Raw genomic sequence first — 15735 nt, 5'->3', positions numbered from 1 at the left:
CTCACTTGCTTTCTTACTCACTCACAGAGAAGCAAATGATTACACACTCCCAGATCTCTCAGGGATCGCAGTAACAAGACACACCGTTTCGCTCACACTCTTGTACTTGTCCACAGTAAAACCTGACCGAGACACGAAACCGTTTAAAATATATGTTTTAACTAACGTGCCCTAGCATGCAGTATACGTACCACGACAAGCAGGAAAATGCACAGTGTAAATATAGTCAGCATAGCAGCTAGTCCATATATCATCAAGGGAGATGTCATCATAGAAAGATAATGAAGAAAAGACTATAGTGCCTAACCTCCGTCCCCTTGCTAAGAAGAAGTATTATTATATACAAGATCTCTGGGCTTGGTCAGCAGACACCATACCTTAGCCTATAGATGGTAGATCTACATCATAGGTGCTCTTCTCCATGGAAAGGTCCCTCTCCAAGTGTGTGTCACCTGTTTGTGTACCTCACTAAAAACCAGAGTACGTTGTCCAAACAACAGCTGCATCTGTATGTTTTGTCTAAGTGCTGAGGACTGGCAGGAACAAAATAACAAGGGGCATTCTTTTTCGACCTTGCACATTATTATTTAGGAGTTTTATATAGCGCTGGCTGAACCCGGGGGTATCGGAGCACTTTACAGCATATACAATTATGAGCGAATAGACGGTACAGGTAATAGGTAGAGCAAGAGGTATCGCGCAGGGTAGGGAACAGGTACATAAGCGAAGGGGCAAAGGGGAGGGGGGTGCAATACAAACCAGACGATCATCCTAGCGTATTCATTGTTCAATTAGTTCGTACAAAGAAAGTTTTCTTGATCCGAGACAGTGACATCAGTCCCACATTAAGGTACGGTGGGGCATTGGCTGAGGAACATCCTATGCTCTATCGGTTCGTTCGAGAGTGGTCGAGGAAGAGGGCTTTGAGTAGTGTCTTGAATTTTGGAAACAAGGGGTTTGTTCTGATGTGGGGGGGATGGAGTTCCAGATTTTAGGTGCGTTTCCAGCAAATGATTTGGCTGTGGTTTTCTGCTTGCGAGTTTTTGGCGGGGTGAGTAGTAAAGAGTTGGAGCTCCTTAGGTTTCTGGACTGGCCGTCCCTTTTAAGTTTGGCGGCCAGGTTTTCCGGTTTGCCTGTGTGTAGAGCTTTGTGCGTGATGCAGTTCTAAAGCTGGCTCGCAACTCAACTGGGAGCCATTTTAGTTCTCGGTGAGCGGGAGAGATATGTTCGAATTTCTTAGTACCCGTAACCATTCTGGCAGCTGCATTGAAGGTTGTCTTCAGGGGGGCGAGGAGAGATTTTGCTGTCCCTGTCAGGGTCGCAATCTCATAGTCTATTCTGGAGAGCACTAGTGCTTGTGTGGCTTGTTGAAGGTCCGTGGGTGGGAGGAAGGGTTTTATTTTGTATAGTAGGTTCAGGTTGAGAAAGGCACTTTTAGCGGTTCTTGAAATGTGTTTCTTCATGTCCAGTTTCGAGTCAAGGGTGATCCCAAGGGATTTTACCGAATCCGCTAAGGTGAGGTTACCATTGAGGGCGTCAATTGCTTTGAGCCATTCTTCGATTTGGGGGTTTTCGACTTTGTTGGAGATGAGTATTTACGTTTTCTCTTGGTTGAGTGTCAGTTGATTACTTGTGAGCCAGTGTTGAACCTCCATGAGCGTGGTGTTAAGTCTTTGGATGTCGGCTGTCAAAATCCCAGGAACATGCAGAGAGTGAACATAGCGATGAGTTCTCATGTGAAAGCAGCCATAGGAAATATTGCAAATAATAAAGACGTATAGTAACGTGCGCAAAGCAGCAGACAAACTGCAATGTACTCATGCTAAGTTAGTGAAAAACGACAATGTCCCTATGGGCCACGTGACACCATATCATGCCAACATGAACTGGAATGAGGATTTGGTAAAAGCCAGAGGACTGGTACATACAAGATAATTGGCATGCTTTCTCCGCCTACCATGGCTATTGAGGAGGGGGCTTCATTCGCAATGGTGGTGAGGAGGGAGACCGAGATCCTAGATCTCAGCCTCCCCTCGGTGGCAGTCATGACTAACATCTTGAGGGAAGTGCTTCATCCGGGGGTGTCCCCTTCAAAACCGCTTCTCTGGTTTAACATAGCACTACTGATTTCCTGCTTGGGACGTGATCCAAGCCCAACACAGGGGCTCCTATGAAGTGGACTGTAGCCCACTGCCCTGCTTAAGTGGACCCCAAATTCCTCACAACACCCTAACCCGGAGAGCTTGGTGGGCCAAGCCTCCACTTCACACGTAAAATCCTAGCAGATTCCCAACTGCACTACCGGGAATCCTAGAGGCTGGACAACTTAGATAAGATAATGTTTTCTTCCACCAGCCAGCTTGACAACTTAGGTAAGAAAATGTTTTCTTTCTTCAGCCTGGCATTCCAGTTAGTCAACATTGCATGCCTTTTGGGCTGCTGTTCCCATGGGATACGGTTGCGCAGGTGCTGCCAAAGGTCCCAGAGGAGGCCCGAGTAGTGCGCTCTGACAGTTGTCAACAGGAGGAATGCAGCTAAGTTCGCCATTAGATGTGGACTGGGCACCACTTACTCATTAGGGAGAGCGGTTTCGTCGATTACTGGCTTTTCTGGGGATGTTCAAACATCACTTATGGAGACGACCTATGTTGGCTCCTGTCTTTTCGGAGACGAGGCATATTCAGCGCCTGAGCGATTTAAGAACAGCAGGGTTACGGCCAGGTCCTCTGGCCTTTCCATGGCCCTTTGTCAACACCATTCCGCTTTTCGCTCATTTTGTGGCCACATAAGGGGCTTCCAGCTGCGCCTTTACCCGCCCAGGCACAGCAGTGGGCAAGTTTCCCAGCCTCTGCGTGACTGAGGATGCAGTACACTCACAGCGCAAAAATAGTGTCATGGCCTAGCTCTCCGATTCTCAAAATGGCTCAGACTTGAAGGGATGAAACCTGAAACACAACACTATATCCCTAAGTGCCCCCCTTTAACAGATGGTGTCTTTCACACATACTCACTTGTCTACTTTGCTCCTGCCACCCTTTCCGCCGTGTTCACTATGCTCCCACCTTGTTCACCATGTTCCCGCCCCGGCATACCTCCCACAGTGCCATAACCGGTGCCCACACACGCATTTGTCAATTGAAAACAAACCCCACCTGCCTCCATGTCTGGCCTTTGTTTATTTGTTGTGATTTGTTGGGTGGCACAAAGCCCCACGAGGAGGCTTGCATAAGCAGTTTAACTTTTACAAAGGGTGCCTGCCACCCCACGCAGCACTCGCGGGATGCTGGAACTTGTGTAGCCCCTCTTGTTTGTCTAGCAAACACCCTGAGTAAAATTGAGCCAAGGATATGTAGCGTATTTTGCTAAATTCCCCAAAGTTTTCAGAGTAAGTTCCACAGCACCTCACTCTGAAGTCATACTTTCGGTCTGCCCTGAAAAGTCCACCTCGACACTGGTGGTGTTGACAATGTCTAGTTTGCTCAATTCTGTCTTGTGTACGTCTTTGTACTGGAGTTCATAAATGAGATCTATCCAATCATAGCGTACAGCGTAAGCTAGCGGTTCCCATTTTACTTGGAGAAGTGCATAAGCCTCTACTACACTGTGATTCAATAAAGTCCAGTTAAGGCCAATGGGGGGGATCTGGTTGAAATATGTCTTCAACTGTGAAGCAGTATTCATCAAGAGTGGTGTTCTCGTGTACAAGCCTAAGACAATATCCAGGCCCTGTGGAGGTGTAGGAAGAGTTGAAGTAACAGCTGTTTTCGCCAGCAGATTCATAATCAGGACGCTCTCTCATTATCAAATCATTCAAGGTTTATTGTCTATATAATGTGCCTCACGGCTAAACACTTATGCGGTCCCAAAGGCGAGACCTATTGGCTATGCCAATGCTTTTTTCTTTTTCTTTCTAGCCTAACAACTGTAACACCCAGTATTGTCTACCTTACGGTACCAAGCAATGTTTGTGTGCATCCTTGTACATTTTTATTAGATCATTATGTTATCCTCTCTTACTTCCTCTACACTGTTCCCCTTTTACCTTGTTCTCCTCTTCCATTATTGTGAAGCGCTCTGATACCCCTTGGGGTCTTGTTCGCGCTATACAAAACGTATTAAATAAATAAATCTTCCCTTTGCATGGAATACATTATTTAGATCTCATGCAGATGATATGTCTCATGTAGACGGAGCTAGATACCCTTAAGGCTGTTAAACTGGAAAAAAGAAAGGATCATAGAAGATCCTATAGACCTTATGACCGCCGGTACTACCTTCAGAGGTTTCCAACCCCTCATTGGCTTCAGTCTCAACAGCCTCAACAACCACACAGAGTCCAACAACACAGATGTCAGCCGAGAGGCAGAAAAGGTCAGCAAACTGGCATACCAACCACGGCTGGAAAATGAGTCACATTTTCCCCCTCTTTCTTTATCCACTCCAGTAAGGGGAAGCATAACCTCTTGCCTGCACGAGTGGTAAAGGGTAACCACTGACAAATGGGTTCTGAATATTATAGAGCGTGGATACTGACTCAGATTCACGTGCCCCCCACCATCTATTACACCCAATAAACTGTCTGTTTACCAACTGGAACATCTACAAAAAGAAGTATCCATCCTATGGGAGAAACATGCAGTGGAGAAGGTCCGTTCTCACCTGAAAGGATTGGGCATTTATTCCTGTTATTTTCTGGTGAAGAAGACCAGACCCAAAAATGAATACAGACCCATTCTGGACCTCAAGAAAGCGAACAAATGGGTTTGCAAAGAAAAATTGAGGATGTTGGCTCTTAATAAGATCTACGCTCAAATCAATCAAGGGGATTGACTATGCTCAATAGACATGCAAAATGTCTTTTTTTGGGGTCTCGCCTAGCGCCGCTCGCATGCGTTGCTCTAGGAGAGGGCCTCTTGCAATCACTTCACCTGTGCGTGTGGCGGCCTGCAGCTTGCGGGAGCGAGCAGGGGCGCGCAGGGTGCCATCTGTTCTGTATCGTTGCTTTCACTATCGTGGCTGCGCTTGTTAAACTTTCTCTTTTCTCCCCTACACCATTTTTTCTCATCTCATTCCATTGCGCCCCTCTCTCCTACACATTTTTCCTCTCTTTTCTTCTCTTCATCTCTACGTTCTGTAGTCCCTCTTCCTGACTCCTGTTTTTTTTTCTTTGTTTCTCCCTCTCTCTCTAAATTGCATCTCTCTCCACCTTCTTTGTCCTCTTTCCTTCCGCACCTCTCTCCTTTTCAGGTCTACTAATCTCTTGTCTCTGTACTCTTTACTAATCTCCAGATTTTTCTCTTCCTCCTTTTTTTCTTCTCTCCAACTTGCCATTCTTTTAAAATCTACCTTTTCCTCCCCACGCCTCACTCCTCTTCTCTCTATCAGTTACCCATAGCAACACTTTCCTCTCACTCATTTTACCCCTATGTATCTCCTTCCTGTCTATATTGTATCTCTCACCACCGTAGCCCCTTTCGCCATCCTCTCTGCATGCATCCACCCCCTAACCTTCTCACTTGTCTTACCTCAGCATTTGTTATCCGGGGAGAGGATGTGGGTCACAGCCAGAACTGGTGACTTTGCAACTGGGAAACCAGCTCCAAGTCCTGGCGTAGGCTCAGCATCCTGTGATTCTGGACAGATCACTTAATATCTCTGTGTTTAATATAACAAGTGCACATGTTAAGCCTATCAATGCTCTGAATAAAAACTACAAAAAATGTCTGTTCTCGTCTCTCCGTTCTCTTCTTAGGTCTCCCACCTATTTTTTTTGTTTTGTCATAGTTTGTATGTCCCCTTCTGTCGTTGCACCTCTCCCATTTGCTTGCTATTTTTCATGACATTTTTCACCGTTTAAATAGCATTTGCTCTTTAGGTCTCGCAGCGTGAGACTTCTTTTAGGGGATTTGAAGACTGACCTAGGAATCGCACATGCACGAGCATGTGCTTTTCCTTTTGGCCCACGCAATTGGCCAAAGGCGGGCGCATTGCTGTGCCCATGGCCTATTGGTGTTGGTTACCTGTACCGCCGGCCATGTGGTTTCAATTATCGTGCCCAGACACAGGCATTATAATTGAAACCACATGTATCGCTGTGGCGCGCGCGCGCACCACTGGCGGGCTTGTTTGTTTCACGAAAGTGATCGCTTTCACTTTCGCGATCGCTTTCACTGCCGCTTGTTTTTACCGGCGCGGCAAGCCGCATGCTGAAAGCGGCCGTCTTCCAAAGACTTTTCTATTTATTTTGTTACAATCTCCGCACCTGCGCGGGTGCCGCGACTGCATAAAAATTAAAGAAATGGTATAACATGGTACCGTAATTGCATCAGCTGGAAGGCGTGAGGAGGTGCGGTGCTGCCATTAGCCCTGGAGAATAACTATGCATGCGCCAAAGGTCTCCCCCACCGCTTTAATTTTTTTTGTTTTTTATCGGGCGCGGCAAGCGAATGCTGAAAGCGGCCGTCCTGCCAAGTCATTTTTATTTCTTACATTTGTAACAATCTCGGCACCTGCGTGGGTGCCGCCATTGCATAAAAATGGTAGAAGTAGATACAAATGGTGCCGCGATTGCATCAGCTGGAAGGGGTGAGGAGGTGCTGCCATGAGCCCTGGAGAATGACTGTATCCAGGCGCCGAAGCTTTCCCCCAATGCTTTTATTTATTTTTTTAACCGGAGCGGCAAGCCACATGCTGAAAGTTACCGTCCTGCCAGTCTGCACTGTAATCAGGACTTTACTTGATGCTTGAGTTCTACTTTCAAGCAGGACTACCATGGCTGCCATATTCAAACGTGACTGTGTTTCTTCACGTCTGCAGGGACAAGATCACTCACCGCTCTCTGGAATGTGCTTATGTCAACTTTCAGAAGCCGGCCGACGGTAAGCACCACATGAGCCTTGCTCGTACGATAGATGCGTTTACTGCAAGTGGAAAGGGCTTGTGTTTTTGCAGACATGAGATACTTTTATATATGTGAAGTTGTTCAGTGGACTGATCAACTCGTTGCCTCTGCTGTTTGCCTTAAGCTGTGTATTGTACAAGTAATTAGATTAATGGACAGTTGAGCAGTAGCTACGCGGTGAACCCACTGTGTTTGACAATTTTGCCACAGTAGCGAGTCTCGTGTAGTTTGACTGATTCTTTCACTTACAGCCCTCTGTGCCATACTAATTCCGGTTATTCTTTATGCATTACCAGCGCTGAAACCAAACTCTGTTAGCAACTTCATTAAAATATATATTCAGAGTATCCAATCTTAGTTAAAATTGCGGCCAGCGTGGAGGAGCCTAGCGCGCAACCAAGATGGCCGCGTAGGTGCGAGGCTCCCGAGGACCTCCGCAACCTCCTACGTCTATCCTGATTTCATCCTGCCTCGGTTGAAGGGACAGTGTTGGTGAACCTGAGTTGAGGTGGTACCCGTTTTCCGTTTTCAAATCGGACCTCGGGTGCCGGAGTGAGCACCGATTGAAGTTTGCGGCCTTCTCCTCGCCGGACCCCGGATTTGCGTTGGGGGGTGACCCAGTGACAAAGTGAACAACAACGGCGGGCCGGGCCTGGCGAGTCGCGTACCCCGCACTTTCGCTTTCGCTTTCGCACCGTCTCTGCAAGTGTGATCGCGGAGCTTTTTGTGTTGGTGTGGCCTCGCTGGGGGACCCTGCCTGCCTACCGGCTGTGACCCACCCTGCCGATCTGGGGTGGCCCCCCCCGGAGCTCGTGGCCCTGATTGCCTGCCCTCTACGGTGTTGCTGGTGCGATTGTGGGACCAGTGGCGATGGCCACGAAACAAGATGGAGATCGGTCAAAGGCCAAGTCGACCCGGCGTGGCACCGTCCATCAGGCCAACAGCATGGACCGCTATACCCTCCAGAGGGGATCTCCCGGCGGACCGCACAAGTCCCCCGAGGGCCCTTCTGATGCCCCGGACTTGCCCACGGATCTGACTCTCCACGACGTCATGGGCGCCATTTCAGAGATGAAAGCCTCGGTGGGCCAGCGGTTCGATACCCTGGCACAGAAGATCGACGCGGTCCTTGTGGATGTCGGCCTGGTGAGGGCCGATCTTTCCAAGACCAACGACCGAGTTGATTCTTTGGCCCAAACCGCATCGGGCCTTACGACTGAGGTGGCGGCACTGCAAACGGAGATGCGCCGGCTTACTCAGGCGAGTGCACTTATGGATCGACGCCTTGAGGATTCCGAGAGTCGGGCCCGGAGGAACAACATCCGCATCATCGGAGTACCCGAGGGACGGGAGGAAGCGGCGGCGGATCTATTTGTGGAAGACCTGATCGCTACCCATCTCCAGCCTCAGGGACTGAGTAGATTTTTTGCCGTGGAGAGGGCCCACAGAGTTCCCGGGGGAAGGCCGAAGGTCGGAGCCCTCCGCGACCTTTCATTGCCCGGATTTTTAACTTTCGGGACAGAGACGCGATCCTGCAAGCCTCCAGACTACAAGGGCCGGTTAAGCTGGAAAATATGGAGGTGAACTTTTACCCTGATTTCACCCAAGCGGTCCAGAAGCAGTCAAACGCCGACTTCGGGACCTGAACTTAAAATACGCCATGCTCTTCCCGGCCAAGCTGCGAGTGGAGGTGGATGGTCGCACGCACTTTTTTGATCGTCCCGAAGCGGCTGGGGACTGGCTGGACACTCTGTCTGGGGATCGTGATCGGGATGGCGGGGGGGGGGGCGGCGGGAGGAGATGGCCCACTGGATCGTGACTGAGGGGTCAATATTGGGCCTCACTCTGGACGAATACGATGCTATTTTCGATCAAGCGTCTGTCTTTGTACATTCCCCTCCCATGGAGGTTGTGTGGGGTCTAGGAGGGGTACTCTTTCCTCCTCTAGGGGGTCTAGCTAGTTTCTTCTATAGGGGCGACAGGCACACTGCAAGTTGGGGGGGTTGTCCGGGCTCATGCAGGGGTGCAGGGAGGGGGGAGTTTTGTTGGGATGGGTGGGTTGGGGTGGGTTGTTGTTTGTTTACACCACAAGGCAAACGTATCATTGTGTTATCTCTACAGTGCTCTCTGGGGGACGAGTGATGACTTCTGTTTATGATGGGGGGTAGAGGACTGAGTTTGTTGTCCTGGAATGTTAATGGACTGGGGGACTGGATAAAGCAAGGTGTGGTCCTGCAGTTCTTGAAGCGAATTTCGCCCGATATAGTTTTTCTGCAGGAGACGCACCTCATTGGCAATTCCTTTTGCGCTATGAATCGACGGGGCTACCGCCTCGTGGCCCATTCGGGCTTCACGTCTGGTTCAAGGGGTGTGGGCATTATGGTTAAAAACTCGCTCCCGTTGGCGATTGATGAGGTGCGCCATGACGATAGGGGACGTTACACGGTTTTGGTGGGCAGAATGGAGGGCAGAGTGGTCGTTTTTGTGTCAGTATATGTCCCGCCGGGGCTGCAGACGACCACCTTTGTGGACCTGGGGCTCCTCCTCCTTGGCCTTCCGGAGGGGATTCTAGTGGTGGGGGGGGGATTTTAATGCTGTAGTTTCCGGAACTGTGGATCGTCACCCCCCTAGGGATCTCCCCCGGGCCCAAGCGTGGTTATCTGGCCTCTTGGATACCCTGGGGCTGGTGGATTGTTGGCGTTTAAAACATCCCACGCAGCTACAGTACACCTTCCATTCAGGGGCTCATGGTAGTCTCTCACGGCTAGATTATGTCCTGGTTCCGGCGGCACACGTTGGGAGGATAGGGGAGGTGCGCCATTTGGCACGGGGTATTTCGGACCACTCTCCACTCTTGTTGCACTTTGATATTCTTTCGAGGGGAGAGGGTAGGGTGGTCCCGATTAATCCCTGGTACCTGCGTGACCCCACCATTCGCGCAGAGCTGATTAAATCCCTTAAGCGCTATTTTGACGAGAATGTGGGGTCTGTGTCATCGGCGGTCTCACTGTGGGAGGCGTTTAAGACAGTACTCCGAGGAGAGGCCCTGTCCCTTATTTCCCACTCCCGGAGGCGCGAGCGGGAGGAGGTGACCCGCGTTGAAGCTGAGATAGCCGAGTTGGAGGGTGATCTAGAATGTGGGGTGACGGATGACAAATTACATGTTCTCCAACTCAAGCAAGCGGCCTATAAGGCCCTCGTCACGGAGGCGGCCAGGGGCCTCAGTAGAGAGCAACAGGGGAGACTGTATGATGTGGGTGATAAGGCTGGTAAATTGATTGCGTGGCTGGACAAAAAGGAGAGAGCGAGTCGAGTTGTCCCGTTGATTGAGAAAACGAATGGTGTGGGTGTCACTGAACCGGAGGAAATTGTCTCCTGCTTCGCGGACTATTTCCATGGGGTGTATTCCCCGGTGTCTTCCCGCTCTGAAGAGGATTCCCATGCCCTGCTCAGAGATATCGCGCTGCCTTCCCTTTCGGAGGAGGACAGAGTGTCGTTGGACGCCGCTCCAACCTCTGAAGAAATTGCCCTCGCCATACGCTCGGTCGCTTCCGGCAAGGCCATGGGTCCTAATGGTCTTCCCATCGAGTTGTATAAACTGCGACCGGATACGCTGGCGCCGCATCTCCGTGCTATGTTCCTTGCGGCCCACTCGGTGGGTGCCCTCCCGCTAGACCAGCGTCTGGCTACCATCGTGGTTATCCACAAGGAGGGGAGGCCACGGGACCGGGTCACGTCCTATCGACCCATTTCGTTATTGAATGCAGAGCCCAAAATTCTCGCCAAGGTGTTGGCCAATCGGCTGGTCGGCGTAGTGTGTGACTTGGTCCACCAGGACCAGTCCGGCTTTATTCCCCATCGCAACACAGCGCTTAACCTGCGGCGTTTGCATGGGGTGCTCGCACGTGTCCCGTTCATACGGGAGCCGGCCATCTTGGCGTCTTTGGACGCCACTATGGCGTTTGACACACTTGAATGGCCATATATTTGGGCGACGCTCGCGAAATTTGGGTTTGGCCCAGGGTTTATTAGCTGGGTTAAATTGTTTTACTCTGGCCCACTGGCGCAGGTGGTTGTGAACGGTAGAGTGTCGGCTCCGTTTGAGTTGGGCAGGGGCACGCGGCAGGGCTGCCCGTTATCGCCGCTCCTTTTTGCGCTTGCCTTGGAGCCCCTGGCGGAGTGGCTGCGGTGGGAACCTTCCATTTGTGGTCTCCGCTGGACCCCCGAGTATGAGGACCGCGTATCTCTATACGCTGACGATATTCTCCTGTACCTGGCTTCCCCACGTAAATCACTGATAGTACTGGTTGATGTATTGCATTCATTTGGTCGTAACTCCGGCCTTGTCATCAACTGGGCTAAATCGTGCGTGTATGTTCTCTCTGGGGAGGCTCCTATCCTTCCGCGGGGCTGTCCTATCCAGATCGCCCCGCAGGGATTTAGGTACCTGGGTGTCTTCATTACCTTGGACGCGGAGGCCCGGTATGATCGGAACTTGCTTCCCCCCCTCCAGCGTCTGAAGGAGGATGTCGTGCGTTGGCGGCGTTTGCCGCTCTCGCCGCTCGGCCGGGCGGCATTGTTTAAGATGATGTCGCTACCGCGTTTCCTGTACGCGCTGCAGAATACAATGGACCTCGTCCCGGTGCGCTACTTCCGCGAGGTGGAGAGTTTGCAACGCCGCCTGTTCTGGGACGGGAGACCGCGTATCGCCCTGGCGAAGCTGACGCTCCCGTGGTATGACGGGGGGATTGCCCTCCCGGATATCAAACGGTATTATTGGGCCTCCCAGCTGGCTGCGATTAATCACGGCCTATACGGGCCCGCCCTAAACCCGGCCTTTGAAATGGACAAGATGCTACTGCCGGGTGGTGACTATAATCGAGCGCTCTACTCCGGCTCGATCGACGCACGTCTGACGGGCCCCACGCGCGTCATGGTACGAGTGTGGCACGCGGCTAATGTAGCGATGGGGTGGAAGGATCGTTTGACCCGGGCGTCACCACTATACGCATCTGAGCAGTTGGGCTCCCTGTGGACCTCGAAGGGCTTCGAGAAGTGGGACATGATAGGCATCAGCAGGGTGGGGGATCTCTGGACGAGGGGGGGATTCAAAACGTTCGAGATGCTGCAGACGGAATTCCAGTTGCAGGACAGGGAGTACTTTCGGTATATGCAGATCCGTCATGCACTATGCTCCGCCTTCCCGGACGTCGCCTCCATCCCGGAGTACTCCCCTCTGGAGGATAGAGTGCTGGATGGACATGTACCGGAGAGCACGATCTCATTGATCTATAAAAAACTGATTAATGACCGCTCGGGATTGCTGACTAATCTTCGTGAGGCTTGGGTTGCTGATGGATTGGAGCTGGACGACGAGGACTGGGTCTCTGCGGTGGCCTCCCCGAAAGAGGTGGCCATACCGGCCCGCCTTCGCTTCGTCCAGCTCAAGATACTCCATAGGGTCTACATAACGGGGCCAAGGCTATTGCGTATGGGCTATGCTGTGGACGGGTTGTGTAAGCGTGGGTGTGGTTCTTTGGGGACCTTTCTTCATATTTTGTGGGAATGCCCAGAGGTGGAGCGATTCTGGCGTGGTGTGCATGAGGTCCTGCGGGTGGTCACGCGTGTGTCGCTGCTGCCTGAAGCGAGGAGATGTTTGTTGAACGTGTGGGAACCAACCGACTACTCGGCGCCACAGACGTGGTGGGTGACTGGGATATATGGTGGCCAAGCGCGATATTGCTCAACTGTGGGGTTCCCAGAGGTCCCCGACTGTTTCGGCCTGGAAGGAAAATATGGACTGGTGCATGTTTCGGGAAAAGGTGGTGTATGTAGCGAGAGGTAAGCCTGGGGCATGGGTGAAAGTATGGGGCCCCTGGAACGCCTACCGCGGGGGAATCTGTACCCCGCCGTTATTGCCTGATCCATCGCCTGCCCCGTCCCCCTAGCCGGTTTAGCTCTCCGGTACCGGGCACGAAGTCCACCCAGTCCCTGTCCTGACCTTCTCCCCCCCTTGATACTCCTATGGATCGGTAGGGTCCCCCTTCTAGGGGAGCACATGCTGCTGTTTTCGATTGTGGGTTGCCTTGTGGTTTGATTTTTTTGTTGTTCTTTATGTTTAAAAGAAACCGTTATGTGGGGTCCGGATGGTGTGGCCATCAACGCTGCTAACTCCTGTACGTTTCCCTTTGCCGCAGCATGCGTTCTACTGTGTGTATCATATGCTCCTCTTGTTTGCTAGCGGCCGGCCTGAAGGTTGTAGGCCCATCTTTGTATATTCTTTGAACTTTGTAATAAACGGTTTCAAAAAAAAAAAAAAAAAAAATTGCGGCCAGCAACCCCACATTATTTAATAACATTGGATGTCAGTCTAGTGTTGCTGTCTGTATGGCACACGTGTTGTCTTTAATTGTTTTTGTACCTATATGAGTGCTCTAATTAAGTCCTTGAAAGGCTTAATGTTTGCCAAACTGAAGGGAATAAAATTGGTAACTTGGATTTAAATGTGAAAAATATTACCAACCTCATAAAAGAACACAGCCTCCCATCTTTAGGTCTGTTGTCTTTAAGTATGCTGCCACATAAACTACTTATAAGAAACACCTTGATAAACAATAACCATCTCAGCAACTTTTGATTCTCTTTAAAATACAAACTCACAGTTACTACTTGACACCTATACCTCTAGCTGTCAAGGTTATTTAACTTCTGCTTTAAAACTACATATAATAAGCATTTGCAATGCAATAGGTCTTGCATTACTGAAAGTTTGACCTATTGGATTTGCAAATAATAATGCAACATCAATAGGTCAAACTTTCAGTAATGCAATAGGTCTCGCATTTTTGAGAGTTTGAGCTATTGGCATTGAAAATGACACTGCCTTTTATGTATGTGTTTTAAAAACTTGCAAGCGGTCGTAAACACCCACTTTTCTACTTATAGTCGTTGCTTACGAGAACCAAGGCTGGCAGTAACTGTGCCTCGTTTACTGCCAGACTTGCTTGTCGTAAGCAAGGACTACAAGTACAAAGTGCTTATTTACGCACCACTTTCAGGTTTTCAAAACACATAAAAAAAGGTATTGTCATTTACAATGCCAATAGCTCAAACTCTCGCAAATGCGAGACCTATTGCATTGCAAATGCTTGTTTTTAAGCAAGGCTCAGTGATATAAGCAGTGAGGGCTGACACCTGCTTGTGAACTGTAAAAAGGGCCACTTCAGTCTTTTATGATTCACAGGTAGACACTTTGAGGCCATTAAATTGGGTAATAGTCATAGCAGTTTTATAGCACATTGAAACAACAAAACCTGTGGTACTGAGTTCCATATAAAACAAGTTAATTTAGGATGGCATTTTCTATTTTTTTTGGCTCTGCCTGTATGTCCTTTCCGACACCGGCTTTGCCCAGTTCTTCTCTTCCGTCTTGCACAATCTCACCTTTCAATGACCAAGCTTTCATTTTCACTTTCACTGCTCATCCCACTCACATCTCTTCACCGCCCATCTTTCTCCCGCCCTCAGACCCATCGGCTCCTTCTCCCACTCACCGGACTCTGACCAGCGCGTTTCTTTTCTCCCTCTCTACACGCACTCACCTCCCACTCACAGCTTTGCTACGTATTTCGTAGTTTCGGTTTGAAAAAACACGGCTGTAATGTATTGCAACATTTACATAGCGCTTAGTACCCCATGTGGGGCGCCGGAGCGCTTACCTACATAAGTAGCATGCTGCACCGTGTAGTTTGAATTTTGTTCTGTACTGCCGTAGAAGAACCAGGCAGTAACACCTCATAACCGCCCCTCAATTCTGAGCCACGGAACCCCGCCCCTAGTTAACCCACTGTAACAGATTGTCTGCGTCGCTGCGAAGTCTGAAGGGGCAGGCCCCTGGCTCCACCCTTTAATTGAAGAACACTAATTACAGGACACGAGTTGCATTAAAAGCCCTGGAAGTGATGGTTTCCCTACAAGCGGCGGTTAAGTTGAGTTGTGCGCCACATACATAACTGCATCAATTTATTTCCAGAAGCGGTTCTTTTCTCTGACCCAGAATTCGCTCTGGGTCAGAGCGTTCTGGCTCAGGTGCCTAGAGACGTCCTCCTGCAGCGCTATCCTGACTGCATCACACCTGCGTTCTTTTTGCCTCTCACTCCCCCGTGTCCCTTTCTTCCCAGTCCCTTTCTTCCCATTGAAGATAGTTACTTTCAGCTCAGTGATGCCTTGCCTTGCTGGCACCGAGTGATGGAACAAAATATGCTTTTGTACCTGGTGAATTCAGGCACTGAATAGACTTTCGGACCGTCCTAAACGTGGTGGGTGTCTGTTCGTGCTGGGTGGGGCGTAGCTGCTATTGGTGCAGCAGGTGCAGTGGCACCAAGGCTTTTTGAACCCTGATAATTGCTGTTTTTACTACCTCAGCAGTAGTCAAAGAAGGCGTTTTTCTTGCCTGCACCCGGGCCCATGGCATCCTTGCAACTCTACTGCTGGGTTTCGTATGATATTGATTACCTGGCAGTGTGTAATTGTAATTGCATTTATAAAGCACTTACTACCCCAGACGAGGCGTGAAAACACTCTTTGGCGAGTAGCACACTACTCCGGAACCCAAAAAGGACTAGTGGTGAATTAGTATAGTTAGAAATTACATTATTTGAGCAGAGTGTTTGTCTCTTTTTTGCTAGTAGTGTTCCTTATGTCTGATTGTATGTCACATACTATGTGGTGGTTCAGGTCTGATTGTTTTGTAGTATTGTAGGATCCGTTCGTCCCTAGCTATGTGGACCCTCATTATGAGTCCGGTGAAGTGGACATACCTCCTGGAATTCAAG

General features: G+C 50.0%; 1 protein-coding gene across 1 annotated transcript in view; it reads left to right on the top strand.

Annotated features, from left to right (window-relative positions):
- Positions 1 to 15735, top strand: part of ZBTB10 (zinc finger and BTB domain containing 10) — a 480238-nt gene that overhangs the window by 448448 nt on the left and 16055 nt on the right. The window lies entirely within an intron of this gene.

The sequence above is a fragment of the Triturus cristatus genome, chromosome 5_1 (genome assembly GCF_964204655.1).
Source record: "Triturus cristatus chromosome 5_1, aTriCri1.1, whole genome shotgun sequence".
NCBI lineage: Eukaryota > Metazoa > Chordata > Amphibia > Caudata > Salamandridae > Triturus > Triturus cristatus.
Note: the sequence above shows the minus strand (reverse complement) of the source record. Positions and strands in the feature narration are given on the sequence as shown.